We start from the raw sequence: 16,914 nt of genomic DNA, 5'->3' as shown, positions 1-16,914 counted from the left end.
CTTCGATATTGTTTATTGTTTGTTCAGCATTGGTCACCATAGATCCCTGAAATATCAGAAACAATTACCTCTGTTCTGGATGAAAACACGAGATTAAGCATTTTTCTCTGTCATCACTTCAAACTACAGTACATGGGGTAAGTAACATATACAAAAATATTATTTTTGGGTCAAGTATTCATTTAGAACATCTGGCTTGAATTTTTCCTCTTCCTTCTTACATATTCTTCTGGTAAAGCGTTCTGTTTCAACACATGATATTAGGATGCTTCAATAATAAACTAAGCTTCCAGTGACATCAATGAATTAAGGAAAGGAGAAAATTAACAATGAAACACAGAAATAACTTTAACTTGCTCGAGTGATGCTCACAATCAATGTGTGATAATATGCTCTGCTCCGTTTGTTTGTTTATAGTATTCCCTGATATATCATTAGCAGTTTATACTTTAAACACCCAAACTGCTTTCTAATACTTTAATAGAAGGAAATTGAGATGGTGGACAAGACACAGCATAGCATTTTGTGCTACGTTGTGGAGAGTCAGTGGTGAGATGGGAATGGTGTAAGTCATATTGGGATGAAGAAATTGGGCTCGTTACACTTTGTTACATAACACTTAGGATATTTATTTGTGTGGATATTAGGATTATTTAGGTAAAATTCAGATTTTTAAGTGAATAAACTGAGAAAGCTAACCATATTTTTGATAGCGTTTATTTAAAAAAGAATTTGACAGGCAGGTGCCTTTAGCACATAAGGTTTGGTCTGTTTTCCAAGAAAGAAAGAATTTTGGGAATTGCTGTATGTGAGTAAGATGGAAGAACCCTGACAGAAATGCAAATGTAAAGCAAATACTAAAAAGTGTTGTTATTGTATGTATATCTATATAGACAGTATAAAAGCCAAATACCACTGACTCGCTCATCAATGAGGACCATGAGGACTTGGGACTTGAAATTTGGGATGTAGGTTACCTTTGGCCCATAGGTGCTTGCTAAGAAACAGTTTTAAAAATTTTGTGGTCCAAGCACGAAATTTCTTCTAGTTTTTTAGACCCGTTTGTATGTCTGTCCGCTTTTCACGAGAGAACTACTTAACGGATTTAGAGCGGGCTTTTTCTATAATTTGCTTCAACATTCCGTTGATTTTGCGACTTTCTCATCGCGCTAACTATCATAGTTCGCTTGTGGTACCGATTTATTGGCGCGAATCCGAGAGAGACTCAATGAACTGCAGGGAGGGGGACAGGGCCCTGCTCACTCACGTTCCAGCCTGGGGCGTAACCTTAACTCCGCTTGCTTAGTGAATCAGAAAACTACTTAACGGATTTAAATCTTTTTTTTTCTATAATTTGCTTGAACATTCCAGTTGATTTTGCAATTTCTCTCATTGGGCTAAGAATCATAGTTTGCTTGCAAGAGTGATATATTTACACTAATCCGAGACAGAGGCTGCAGGCCGAGGGGAGGGGGAAGAGTGACGTCAGGAGTGGGGAGCTGGGCAGGGCCCTCCTCAATGTCCTGTTTCACTAATACGCGGGCAAAGCCGCGAGGGATGGCTGGAGTTCGGTGTAGCCCTGTTGGGTTCCGTGAGCACCGCCAGGGGGTGCTGTAGCTACTGAGCCCCTGACTACAGCTCTTCCGCCACACCCAGAAGTTCTGCCAGAACTAGGTCAATGAGCTCCTGGAGCCTTATAAAAGGAGCAGGCAGCCAGAGTCGGGTACAAAAGGATGAATCTTCCTGGAGGAAGAGTGGAGGCAAAGAAAGAACGTAGAAGGAAAAAGAAGAAGAGAAGTGTTTGTGCTTTTGTGTAGTGCTGAACTGTGCTGTTCACTTGGGAAACAGGGGAAGTCGTTTCCCATGGAATAAAGGAAAAAATAAAAGTGTGCATTTGCACTTGTGTCCCATGTCTGTCTGTGTCGGGGTCGGGGCGGCTGGTGCACCTCCTGGTGGTCCACAATACATAATATATATCTTATATATAAACGTCTACGCGTGGAAGTGTATGTGTCTGTCTGTCCAGCCTGAAAGTGTGAGCAATGAGTCGGAGACAAACTCGCTTAGCTGCTGATAGATCGAGCTTACACAGCTAGTATATATATATATATATATATATATATATATACCTGAGAGGGGAGCAGTAGAGTGTGTACACCTGATGAGCCCAAATGAGGGCAAACCACGTGCCGCATACTCACTGCATTATTTGACAGTAAACTATGCAACATTCCATGATCTGCTTCTCGCAACTGAAAGAGGGTACCGTGGTGGATGTTTGCCGAATGGCAGACCAACCACAAGTGCTACCTGGTAGGTAACCACCCACACAATTCAGGTCGTCGAGACTCAGACTACGAATGCAATGAATATAAATATATATATACAGTTAGGTCCATGAAATGAAGGGATTGTGTTAAAAAAATGCTTTAGTTGCCTCACATTTTTATGTAATCATTTTGTTCACCCCACTGAATTAAAGCTGAAAGTCTGCACTTCAACTGCATCTGAGTTGTTTCATTTAAAATTCATTGTGGTAATGTACAGAACCAAAATTAGAAAAAAGTTGTCTCTGTCCAAATATTTATGGACCTAAATAAATTATATAATATATATATATATAATATAATATATAATATATATATATATATATATATATATAATATAATATATATATATATAGAGAGAGAGAGAGAGAGAGAGAGAAATAAATAAAGGCACTATATTGCGCCCGACCCAGCACAGACTTGACACGGTAGGCACATATAAAACAAAAAGACTTTTATTTTTCTTCAGCTGGAGGGCATGTCTTCCCCGTAATCCCTCCAGCCACAACACAGTCCCAAGCACTAAACACTGACCAACAAACACTCTTCCTGTGGCACCATCACTCCTCCCAGGCAACCTCGTCCTCTTCCTCCCGACTCTGGCTGCTGAGTGGTGGTGGCTGGCCCCTTTTATAGCCCACCTGGAAGTGTTCCAGGTGCTTGACCACCTGGTCCCAATTGCACTTCCGGGTGGGGCTGAAGATTTGTCCAGCTGGGCTGTGGAATCCAGGCAGCACCCGCTAGCGACCACCCCAGCTCCCAACCAGGCTGTGGAGGACTCCATCTCCCATGGAGCCCTGTGGGAGGTTGGGGAATCATCATCGTCCAGGGAGGCTGCCACCAAGCGTCCCGGGGGAGGTATTGAGCTGCCCATGGTTGTTTCCCCAGAACATATGCAGCATCAGCGTCCCGGCCAGACATGGGACCTGGCCGCCCGTCACAATATATATATATTGTGTGTGTCTATATACAGTAGAACCTTGGTTGTTGAACATAATTCATTTCTAAAAGCTGTTTAGAAACTGCTTTATTTGAAAACTGAAGCCATTTTTCCAAGAATGAATGTAAAATGCTTTAATCCGTTCCTGAACCCCAGATGATTGCTTATTTAAACCTTTATAACAGTACTTCATGCATAAAATCGTATGCAGAAGCAATGAAAATTCATAAAATCCTACACAAAAAGAATATACTGTCCAGGCGTTAAAGAACCCCACAGAGAGAGAGGAGAATGAGGAGTCAGCCGTGTGAAGCCGAGTGGCCTTTACAGGATTGACTTCACTATTTCAGCCTTCAGAACAGATGAAAGTGCAATCCTGGGTCGAGAGTACCTTCGACCACCAAACTGCCCATCGATAAAGTACCTTTCATAGTGTACACAAAGTCTATTTTCTTTGAAAGTACCCACAGGAGTTAGAGCACTCATGAAAATATTTCAGTCTGACCTGTAAGTGCAACTTAAAATGAAATTTCCACTTTCTGTGTGTTACACTCATCTAACCCTTTTGTGCTAAAGGGGAGAAAATGCTTAAAACAAAACATAAGCAATGGCGCCACCCACTGGTTTTTTTTTTTATTATTAAAATACTACACTTACTACACTCTTACAATACTGGTTCTTTAATGGCACTTTATGGATCTGTACTGGGTTGTGTGGCTACTTGTAGAACTGTTGCTTGACCAAGCACCGTTTAATTTTGGGATGGATTCTTTGCATGTAAAGTTGGTTCTGTGTGCTTTGAAAACTGTCCTAATGTGTTAAAAAAAAAAAAAAAAAAGACTGGCTACCTAGCTGGACACTAACGGATTAAGAAAACCTGAACAGGGCCTGTGTTATAGTATGCAGTGAGAGTCCTTTTAAAATAGTGAACCATTGGTATTTTACAGATCTGTTATCTGTTAATGGTTATTTACTGTATAGAGCCTGTTATGGATCTAAATAAATAAAAGTTGTTTTCTGGAACCTTCACGTGGATGGGTCTTTTGGGAACCCAAAATGGTTCTCCTATGGCATCGTTCTGAAGAAGCACTGTTGCACCTTTATTTTTAAGAGTTTAGAATGGTGGTCTTTTCTGTCTGTCTATCTATTGACCCTCAGCAGTGACATTCATGTCTCTGGTGACTCTTCCTATGAAGTCAGTAGATGAATTGGGAGAGCATGAAGGGTCATGAGGCCGCTGCAAAGGGGCGTGTGGTGCTCCCAATGTCTCTGCAAAAGGACGAAGGTCCAAGTCTTTAGAGTCCTGGTGCTTCCTGTCTTACTATATGGTTGCGAGACATGGACGCTATCCAGTGACCTGAAATGAAGACTGGATTCCTTTGGTACTGTGTCTCTTTGGAGAATCCTTGGGTACCGCTGGTTTGACTTTGGAATCCCGTATGAGGCACATTACCTGCATTGTGAGGGAGCGTCTGTTATGTCACTATGGCCATGTGGTGTGCTTCCCCAAAGGTGATCCAGTCTCATTGCTGAGGATCTGAATGGCTGGACCAGGCCAAGGGGACATCCATGTAACACCTGGCTGCGGCAGATAGGTGATCACTTCCGGGGGTAGGACTGGACCACGTGTTTTCCTGTGTTGCCAACCAGGGTCCCTAGCCATTTTATCGTGTGATGCGTGCAGCAACTTGGTGTACCAGTGCATGCTCCCTAACCTGACTCCAGTATAAATAATTTCAGAATTTACCTAATTGATTAAAAACACAGAAAATATACTTTTATGAACTCCAGAGACAATAAGCTGTTACTGACCTCTTCAATTTAGAGATTAGATTAGGAAACAAGTGTTTGGACACTGAAACACAAAGTCGTAGGTGAACAGAGTACAGTGAAATTCTAATTCAAGATGTTTCGTCGCAATTAGTGAGCAGAACTACCTTATCTCAAAACTTCTGTTTCCCTTACCTGAGGAGAAAAGGGAGGAGGTTAGGAGCATGCACTGATACCACACAACAAACCACCTCAATCCCAAATTAGGACACAAGCAGTTCCATGCAATGGGTGACACCTCAGCACCACACTAGTTCGAATGGACTGGAACTGTGTGAGTTTTTTTTACCGTGGCTGGAGTGCCAATCCTGCCAACAACCACTGAGCTTCCCCTGTAAGTTGGAGGACCTGCTTGCAGGGTTGGATGCAGTTTAACGGAGTAATTGCAGGTTAAAGGCCCAACAGAGTGGAATCACTTCTGGCATTTATGGGATTAGAACTGGCAACCTGAGAAATCTCAAATTATAGACCAACCACTGAATGTTTTCTTGTAGACCGTGATCTGCAGTGCACTGGAATACAAGTCTTTATTTAATTTTGCACACATCATGGACTATAGCATCACAAGATGGAATGAACAATTTACATGATATGTATGACCCAGCATACTTGAGTGCACACGATGTGTTTAAAGACATTAATCTATTCAGTTTTACAAACCTGCTTATTCCATTTCAGAGTCACGAGAGACCATAGCCTACTGTGGCAGCACCAGGCACAATGCGGGAGCAAACCCTGCAAAACTGGGCATTACAATAGCGGGCACAGTCACTCACAGCAGGCCAGTTTAAACTAACCAACAAATTTATGAAGTATAAGAGGAATCTGGGGAGCCCAGAGAAAAAACACACTTTACACATGCCTTAGGAAAATGGTGCATAGAGAGTGCTGTGATAGACCTGGGACCTGAAGTTGAGAGCTTATGGGCTTAGGTCCCTGGCTGTGATTTCATTCTCTGGATTTCCCACATTTCAGATGACTTTGTATGGAGTTAGATTACTGTCAAAAGTCTGTGTCCAAGTACCACACATTTTGTAAGCGCAAGTTATATTTTCAGCACACTTTGTAAGCTTGAGCGATGCGCTTGGCAAGTGTTTTGTGGTCGCATGATTTTCAGTGATGTTCTTGAGCAGCATCATTGCCAGAATTATTTGAGAGTGTATCAAGCAGCAAAGACTTCTCTGGGACTTTGTATTTCTAGCCAATGGGAATAGTCAATGCTAACCAGCCAATTGCGTACTGAATCTCCTTCCCCACCTCCAAACGGGAATGCGCATAGTTTACTCCATGACTTGGAATTTGCTAAAATTGTGCTCAAAATGTAACATGCGCTTCCAAAATGATACTCGAGCATGGACTTCTGGCTGTAATCAAACTCCAAAGCTTTGTCCATATTGCATACTGCATTTTATAGTAGGAAGAAATGGCCTTAATTGAGGTAATTGTCATTAACAGCAAGTACTTTCATCAAATACTTTAACATACATCTAATAGAGGTATCATACTCATTTTTGTGCCTTAATTGTATTTCTTTCATTAATTAGTCTTCTCATTTTCTTATTCGTTTGTGTTTTTATTGCGTTTACTTATTTGGCCGACACCTTTATCCAAGGTGACTTACAACTGTACAGTTTGTTGTGATCGATTAATTCGAATCATTGAAATACTTTTGCTTAGAACTTCCATTTGCAAAAATAAATCCAGTGAATGTATATTCGTTCTTTTTAAGGAGGAAGACAAACACAAAAATGCATTGAAGCAGCACAGAGCAATGAAGTCCTAGAGATCAAAAAATAGTTTAAGGCTGTGCCAAACAAAATGTTTGTATTTGGTAGTCTATTCTGTGAGTTTGACTCTGCGACAAATATTACTGTACACAAAACTAAACCCTTATTGTATGTTAGATAAAAGATTAATCTAGTTTTGGCAGCAGAAACACTAACTGAAAAATTTGCAGGAACAAACAAGCTTTAAGTATATAATGAGGAAAGAGCCGTATCAGTTGAAAAAAGACAGGATGGAGGAAAGATACCACATGGAGAATGGAAAAGTACACAGCCCAGTCATTAATGATTATATGCATTCACCAAAGCCAAACAGACATGTTGAAGTGTTTATTTTAAATGTGGTCGATTTGCTCGATACTGACAAAATTGCAGTGTATGTAGCAGACACCCACTGGAGAACAAAATGAGAGAAATAAAGATGGGAGTGCTGAGACTGGATGGATCTTAAACTTACAGTAAAATTCTCAACTCTGTTTATTCTGATTTAGAGTCACAGGGGCCAGAGAAAATCTCAAAATATCTCAGCAGAAGTGCTGCACTGGAGCTGTCGTACAACTCAAAAATGTTACACAATCCTGGTCATAATACTTTTCATCGTGTTTACTTAATTTAATCAACCATTTGCTCTGCTGCTTGTAGTGTGCAACAAATATAATCAATAATTAGTAAGTCACTATGATTTATGCTTTAAATGGTTATATAGACATATATGACTGTTTGATGTTTACGCATTTGCACATGGGAGCATGGGAAGTGATTCATGGGCTCTAGTAAAGGGAAACAGGGAGGGAAGAATAAAAGTGTTACACCGCCACTAAAGATTATATCACATTAGACGACTGTTTCACCAATTTTCAATCATTGCCTTAATTTACAGTACTTAATCTCACCGTGTGGGAGGCAGTTGGCGGTGTTCTTCTGTGAAGTCAGTTGTGTAATATGACATTGCCAGTGACTAGTGTTGGACCGGTACTAAAATGTTAACTTCAGTATTGATGCCTCAGTACCCGTTTCAAAACATTTTACTATGCAAAATAATATAAGACACCAAAACTCCCCGTCTTGCTCCAACCTCCCTGGGGCCCTGCAAAATGGCTCAAATTCCTGGTGCTCCAAGTAATTGCACCACAATATGCAACACTTCCCTCTTAATCAGTGAAAAGTCCCACATGCATCAAATCAATAAGGGACTGGTGTCCCCGTGAAGTTCCAATCATATCAAAGCAACAATAAATCTCCCGTGAAGTTCCAATCAGGTAGAAGCAATAATAAATTTCCCATGAAGTCCTGATCACACCGAAGCAATAAGAAGATGTTGCCCATGAAGTCCCAGTTGTGTCAGATCCCCTGTGAAGTCCAGATTGCAGCGAGGCAATGGGGGGTGGATTGGAGGTTTTCCCACATGGAGTTCCAACACCATCAAAGTGTGTAGTTTTGGTTTGTGACGTCTACAACATGAAGCTTTTTGCGCAACTACAATAGCGAGTGTTGAGGGAAGGGGTGTCTGAAAATCCTGACATGATGGTAAAGTACTGTTTTAAAATGTGTTTCCCAGTATTGGTATACCGTGCATCCGTACCAGTGGTTCACTTCAACTCTTCGAAATCAAACAGATTTAATTTTTGTCTTCAGTCGTATGAGTGTGCTCTGTGTGCGACAGCTGACAACCAATGAGTGCTCATCATATAATGCAGTGATGAGGATTAAGGTGTTTTGGACCTTACAAACAGTAGAGCAGCTCATCTGTCTTACGTCATGTGTTTTATATACTACTAGCGGTAAAAAGCCCGGGGTCCTAGAAACTATTGAAATCGTCAGAAAATAATCTGAAATGTAGAGATGTCAGGTAATTGAAAGGAACTACTTTGGGCATCTCTCTCCTAGGAGGATTCAGTTTGCCGACGTGCTCTCATCACTTGTGGATTAGCGGCTAAGCGACTGTCTTTCTTCGGATGTTTCCTTTTGCTGGTGTGCTCACCTTGCTTGTGTATTAGCGGTGGGAGGAAAAGTAAAAGGGATACCGTTTTGCAATGTGCTTGTCTCGCTTGTGTAAGAGTTTCTCTCTGTTCTCGATGGTTTTACTTTGGCTACAGAGTCGCTTTCTTCTTCCGACTCGTTAACTTGGGGCCGCCTTGCCGGCTCTCTGAGCTTCACGCTGTAGTAGCCTTGCACATCCAGGCCAGACAAACAGACACACACACTTCAACACGGAGATGTTTAGTTTTCTGTTTCCATGAATTACACGTCTCACTTGACGGACGGACGGACGGACGGACGGACGGACGGACGGACGCACGCACGCACGCACGCACGCACGCACGCACGCACGCACTTCCACGTGTAGACATTTATATATAAGATGGCAGAATGGAAAAAAGAAATTAAAGGGTTGAGAGTGCGGCTGAACTCTCCTTACCTCTTAATGCTTTGTAAACACTGCCTCCATTAGGCAGTATGCTATTGACTGTTACATAAGGGGCCAGCATGACCGCAATGGAAGTTCAGCATTCAGTCGGTAAATGTGACATTGGCCGCAATTTTCACTTGTTTGAACTGACATGGTCTGGTGAGTGGCACGGTGGTGCAGTGGTAGCACTGCTGCCTCGCAGTAAGGAGATCTGGGTTCACTTCCCGGGTCCTCCCTGCATGGAGTTTGCATGTTCTCCCCATGTCTGCGTGGGTTTCCTCCCACAGCCCAAAGACATGCAGGTTAGGTGGATTGCCGATTCTAAATTGGCCCTAGTGTGTGGTGGGTGTGTGTGTGTGTTTGTGTGTGTCCTGCGGTGGGTTGGCACCCTGCCCGGGATTGGTTCCTGCTTTGTGCCCTGTGTTGGCTGGGATTGGCTCCAGCAGACCCCCGTGACCCTGTGTTTGGATTCAGTGGGTTGGAAAGTGGATGGATGGATGGATGGTCTGGTGATGAGATCCACAAATGCAGTTGGAAAATCTGACTTCTCCCCTGACTAAAAGTCACATAACATCGACTTAATCTGTCTTCTGCTTCTGTTCCTAAAATGGAGGACAAGTCCCTGGATGATCAAGATGACACTTCTGCCACAATTCCCTAAGTATTATGCCTCAATTCCCTTCCAGTATTTAAAACATAAGTAAACTGGACAATAGTGTTCAGTCTTGGACGAGATTCTGAGAAGAACAGAGTGCCACTTAAAAAAATGTTATATGGTGACTCCACTCATCTTACTTTTCCACTCCAGTGCTCTTTTTGTCCTCCAAAAATTTTTTCAGTTAAGTGGGGATTTGCTTTGGGACCCCAGCACTTCTCTCTTATTTACAACACATTGATTTATTTGGCATATACAAGCATAAAGAAATATTTTTTGTGTGAACTTTTTAAAATGTAAACATTCAGGGAAGAACTAGAAAATTGGACTAAAACTGTTGGCCAGACACGCTGTGGTTCATTTAGCCAAAATGTTTTGGTTGCGTAGTGAATGAGAGAGGAGAAGGGTCAAATATGGAGTTATACTGTCAGTCAGTCAGTCATTCGCCAACCCGCTATATCCTAACACAGGGTCACGGGGGTCTGCTGGAGCCAGTCCCAGCCAATACAGGAAACAAATCCCTGGGCAGTGCGCCAGCCCACCGCAGGGCACACACACACCCACTAGGGACAATTTAGGATCGCCAATGCAGCTAACCTGCATGTCTTTGGACTGTGGGAGGAAACCCACGCAGACACGGGGAGAACATGCAAACTCCACGCAGGGAGGACCCGGGAAGCGAACCCAGATCTCCTTACTGCGAGGCAGCAGCGCTACCACTGCATCACTGTGCCGCCCGAGTTATACTTTTAATTAGATTATTTTTTGTAAATAGCATTTGAATAAAAATCCATAAGAGCTGCTGCTTCTAGAATCCTCGCTCCTGAACATCTGTCACAATGGTATAACATATGAGTGCCCTCCTGTGGGAAGTCATTGAACTAGCCAGTCCTTGTACCTTTTCTCTGCACTGGACCACCTGAAGGAGAACGAAGTCCTGAGCCACAAGCAAGAAACTTCCCACAAAGCTATTGCACCAGAAAGATTTGACACCAGTGGAATATAAGGGGAGGTACATTTAGGACTGAAGCCAGAAAGCACTTCTTTGTACAAATAGTTGTGAGAATCTGGGACAAACTACTGAGATATGTAGTCGAAGCAGAAACCTTGAAAAAGTGTATGGATGAGATATTGGGACAGTTTAACTATTCCACCTTAATAAAAGGATAAATGTCTGTGTGTTCATCTGGTTGCTACATCGCTGTCGTTCCAACAGATGGTGCATCACAAACATTAACACTACTTTTACAACTCCCATACCAAGTGCCATATAACCGATGCATACAGTATGCATTACATTTTGTCATCACAAAGTATGGCGCATCACAAACATTTGTGGTAATAAAATGTAACACATTTGTCATTTCAGCCGATGGCACATCACAGACATTAACACATCTTTTATGAATCCCATACCAAATGGCATGTAACAGATTGTGAGTGCCACTCCGAACACCATCAGACAAACACCAGCACTTTACAAAACACACGTTTATTAAACTAATAAAGTCCACACAACACACAGTGCTCCCGCACCAATCACTCCCAACACGGGCCTCTCCCAATGTCCTCTTTGGGCCGCGTTTCTCCCTCCTGTCACCGGAGCTTCGTCCTGCTCCAGCTCCCAACTCTAGCTCCCCGACTGTAGGAAGGCGGCCACTTTTATATTCACCCGGATGTGCTCCAGGTGCCTGATGACGTTCTTCCGGCGGCACTTCCTGGTGTGGCGGAAGTGCCGCATGAGCCCCTGGAAGCACTCTGGGTGTCGCTGGAAGGACCTACCCCCACCTTCCCAGGTGAGGCGGAAGTGCAGAGCTCCTGGGCTTTATGAGACTTGGGGCGCCCCCTGGCAGTAGCCACGGGCCCCCTACAGGTTTGTGCCTCCTTGCTCCATCCCCGTGGTCCCCTGCTTATCTAGGACGGTTGCCCCCTTGCAGCCCGGGGGACATACTGACTGCCTCCTAGTCCTTCCAGGCATCCCGGCTGGGTCTGGCCCCCAGCCTCCTGCGACACAGATACATATGCGCTGCATTTACCATCACAAGAGAAGTGTTTGTAGTAATGTATTTTATTGCTACAAAAATTTGTGATATGCCATTTGTTGGAATGACAAATGCAATACATTTTATTACTACATGAATTACAAGATATATTCCAATAGATGGCACACTGCATACGTTAACTCTGAGGTCTATATTGATTAGATGGGTAGCACAGCTAGTAGTTAAACAAACAAACTTGATGGACTGGTTCTTATGTTCTTGCTTGATGATTTTAATGTGGTGCTTTAGCAGCTCTTAGTTTTAAGAAGTCAGATCAGCATTAACAGTCAAGCTAAGGGCTGTTTTTCCCTGATGTTCTAGTAGTTTGTCATCTGCCCCCCTTTTTGAGGTGTGTGAGTTTTAGGGATAGCATTAGACCTTAAGGTGTTTATTGATTTGGAGAAGGCTTATTACAGAAAGGCACATCAGGAGGTCTGGAAGTGCACGAGAAAGAAAGGAATACCAGAGGAGTATGTGAAGATTGTGCAGGATGTGTATGAGGGAGTGAGGACTCGAGGCAAACTTCTTTTTGGGACTGCAAGCTGCAGTCGGCCTCATTTACAAGTTTGTGCTCAGAAGGACTGCGATGACCTGCAAATGAACTGTCTGGACAGAAAGCAGTGCTGTGAAGGGCATCACATTGAGAACGAATGTAAGAATGTTTTCTGTTTTTGTTTAAATCCTGTGTACTTTGGATAGTTTCTTTTTGCTGTTACAGTGCATCCAGAAAGTATTCACAGCGCATCACTTTTTCCACATTTTGTTATGTTACAGCCTTATTCCAAAATGGATTAAATTCATTTTTTTCCTCAGAATTCTGCACACAACACCCCATAATGACAACGTAAAAAAAGTTTACTTGAGGTTTTCGCAAATTTATTAAAAATAAAAAAACTGAGAAATCCCATGTACATAAGTATTCACAGCCTTTGCTCAATACTTTGTCGATGCACCTTTGGCAGCAATTACAGCCTCAAGTCTTTTTGAATATGATGCCACAAGCTTGGCACGCCTATCCTTGGCCAGTTTCGCCCATTCCTCTTTGCAGCACCTCTCAAGGTCCATCAGGTTGGATCGGAAGTGTCGGTGCACAGCCATTTTAAGATCTCTCCAGAGATGTTCAATCGGATTCAAGTCTGGGCTCTGGCTGGGCCACTAAAGGACATTCACAGAGTTGTCCTGAAGCCACTCCTTTAATATCTTGGCTGTGTGCTTAGGGTCGTTGTCCTGCTGAAAGATGAACCGTCACCCCAGTCTGAGGTCAAGAGCGCTCTGGAGCAGGTTTTCATCCAGGATGTCTCTGTACATTGCTGCAGTCATCTTTCCCTTTATCCTGACTAGTCTCCCAGTCCCTGCTGCTGGAAAACATCCCCACAGCATGATGCTGCCACCACCATGCTTCACTGTAGGGATGGTATTGGCCTGGTGATGAGCGGTGCCTGATTTCCTCCAAACGTGACGCCTGGCATTCACACCAAAGAGTTCAATCTTTGTCTCATCAGACCAGAGAATTTTCTTTCTCATGGTCTGAGAGTCCTTCAGGTGCCTTTTGGTAAACTCCAGGTGGGCTGCCATGTGCCTTTTATTAAGGAGTGGCTTCCGTCTGGCCACTCTACCATACAGGCCTGATTGGTGGATTGCTGCAGAGATGATTGTCCTTCTGGAAGGTTCTCCTCTTTCCACAGAGGACCTCTGGAGCTCTGACAGAGTGACCATCGGGTTCTTGGTCACCTCCCTGACTAAGGCCCTTCTCCCCCGATCGCTCAGTTTAGATGGCCGGCCAGCTCCAGGAAGATTCCTAATGGTTTCCAACTTCTTCCACTTACGGATAATGGAGGCCACTGTGCTCATTGGGACTTTCAAAGCAGCAGAAATTTTTCTGTAACCTTCCCCAGATTTGTGCCTCGAGACAATCCTGTCTCGGAGGTCTACAGACAATTCCTTTGACTTCATGCTTGGTTTGTGCTCTGACATGAACTGTCAACTGTGGGACTTTATATAGACAGGTGTGTGCCTTTCCAAATCATGTCCAATCAACTGAATTTACCACAGGTGGACTCTAATTAAGCTGCAGAAACATCTCAAGGATGATCAGGGGAAACAGGATGCACCTGAGCTCAATTTCGAGCTTCACGGCAAAGGCTGTGAATACTTATGTACATGTGCTTTCTCAATTTTTTTATTTTTAATAAATTTGCAAAAATCTCAAGTAAACTTTTTTCACGTTGTCATTATGGGGTGTTGTGTGCAGAATTCTGAGGAAAACAATGAATTTAATCCATTTTGGAATAAGGCTGTAACATAACAAAATGTGGAAAAAGTGATGGGCTGTGAATATTTTCCGGATGCACTGTATCTACCAGAAAGCCTATAAATTACATTTTAGATTCAAGTATCTATTTTTTTCCTAAGGGAACTGGAGATACAGCAGACAGCACTGTTGTTTATGATCAAAACTTTTATGCAGAGCTGTCCATCATGAGAGTAGCACATCAGTTATCTGTATCTGCGTATAACACCACAAGGATCAGAGCCCCACATGTGTCTTTTGGTATCAAGAATGGAAGGTCCAAGAGACAACAGAGATGTCAGAGTTAGTGAGACTCTCCATGTCATCACAGAGATTCTGTTTACCTGGACATCAAAGATGACATCCATACATCGGCCCGCCTGATGAATCTGGAAGTCACTCCTCAACATTCCTCCTCTGATACTGATGTTATGTTTATCTTTATGGAAAGTATTATTTAAGTTTTCTGAGTTTAGAGCAAGAATGCATTAGGACTTTACTCCCAGACTTTACTCTTACTCACTATTTTCTATCATTTATTTCAGTTTTTTAGTTCATTTGCAATTATCCTGTTTTAATAAATATTACTTTGTTTTTCAATTTGTGTCCTTTTTTTTGCATATCTTGAGTAATAAAGTAGATACAGGACACCTGGTAAGGGGAGATTTCCACTTTCTTTCCCACAGTGTAAGCTAATTAAGGGCAGCAGTCCCCTACAGAGGACCTCACAACCAGAAGTCATGCATTGTTGGTTGACGTTAATCTTGTAAGAAATGACAAGTCCAAAGGAGAATTGTTGGGGTGCCAACTTGGTTGTCCCCATTTAATCAAAGAAAAAGTCAAAATAAAAGAACTCGAAAGTGAGTGGAGTTAATGGAATCGTCAGGCTTTACAATACAAGATAGGAGCTCCATCCTGCAGTGTGCCCATTTCACAGAGTGATGCCTCTTTTCAACAACCTCGTGATTTATATCAGGAGGACAAGAAGCAGCAGAGTCAATTGTCCTTACTGGGCATCTTCTCAGTAATGTGGAGGGGATAGAAGAGGACATAGTTAGTGCCAGCACCCCCTTTTGATCTGGGGTGGTAGTACATACCTCAGATAAGCCTGGAGGAACATGAGTGACAACCTCTATAATTCTGGGTTATTCTCTGAAACCAGGGTGTCCCAGCCTTTAGGTTGAAGCTATGAAGGTGTTTTAGCTTCTAAATGTCTAAGTTATTATTAAGGGCTAATGTATATCTGCCGTTAGATAGGCTTATATCTAGGCATGATGTGTAGGTGTTTCAGCCTTTATGTGTCTAGGTAAGTATACCAGGCTCTAGGTCTTGGTCATATCCCGTGACACATGTGTGCTGTTCATGCTAAGGCTAATGAGACCCGATGTGGAGTATCAAGGAGTGATAGGCCATGCAGGTACCACTTGACATCAGTACTTAAGTGTTTAGGGTCTGTATGTGTGCGAGTGTGCATGTGTGTGTTAAGCTAAGAGTGCAAAAATAGACCAACCCATAATGAACTTGGCAACACTACAATAATACAGTGGGCAGCATGGTGGCGCCTCGCAGTTAGGAGACCTGGGTTCGCTTCCCGGGTCCTCCCTGTGTGGAGTTTGCATGTTCTCCCCGTCTCTGCATGGGTTTCCTCCCACAGTCCAAAGACATGCAGGTTAGGTGCATTGGTGATCCTAAATTGTCCCGTGGGTGTGTGTGTGTGTGTGTGTGTGTGCCCTGAGGTGGGCTGGCGCCCTGCCTGGGGTTCGTTCCTGCCTTGCACCCTGCGTTGGCTGGGATTGGCTCCAGCAGACCCCCATGACCCTGTGTTAGGATATAGCGGATTGGATAATGAGTGACTGACTGACAATAATACAGACCAAGACACAGAAATACCTCACACAATATCTCAAGTTTACAGTGGATTCAGTTTTTGATTTTTAATAAAATCAAGTTTGAAAACATGATTTTACTTTGTAATTATAGGCTATTGAGTATAGATTGATAGACAAAAATGACAAATTTATCCATTTTAAATTAACTGAAAAGCACAATAAATTATGCAAACAGTGAAGAAGTCTAAATGCTTTCTGAATCCACTGTAAATGGCAGGATCAAAAATACAGCCTCCTAAATCTGAGGCAGATCGACACCTCAGTTTGGCAGACGTTTTTACAACAGTGAGCTAACTTGTAGTAGCAGGTACAGTTTGTGGGACTTGACTATTTATAAGCAGAAGAAAAGAGCGGGCTTTAGTGATTCTAACCAGAACGGTTAGGTTCGGGAGGCTTTTAGATCAATCATTTATTTGCTTTTATCTTTTAAATTAATAAGCTCCCTAAGTTGTAATATTGGAGTGTAGTATTTTGTTTTCTGTAGGATCAAGCTTTCGAGCTTTATAGAATGCTTGAAGATCACACACTTAATTACTTGTAACATCTGTCAATACACATTGATTTAAGGAAGCCCACCCTGTTATAATTCATGTAATGTGTTTTTGCTTTTTGCTGCTCATTTCAAAATATCTTAAAACAAACAGGAAGCCCTGTTGAAAACACAGACGTATATTTTGAAATGCATTTGAGATATCGCAAAATGAACAGAGTATCATTTCAATATATCTTAAAACTCTTTTTCAGATG

This window comes from Erpetoichthys calabaricus, chromosome 1 (assembly GCF_900747795.2).
Source record: "Erpetoichthys calabaricus chromosome 1, fErpCal1.3, whole genome shotgun sequence".
In the NCBI taxonomy this organism is placed as follows: Eukaryota; Metazoa; Chordata; class Cladistia; order Polypteriformes; family Polypteridae; genus Erpetoichthys; species Erpetoichthys calabaricus.
This window is presented reverse-complemented; position numbering follows the sequence as displayed.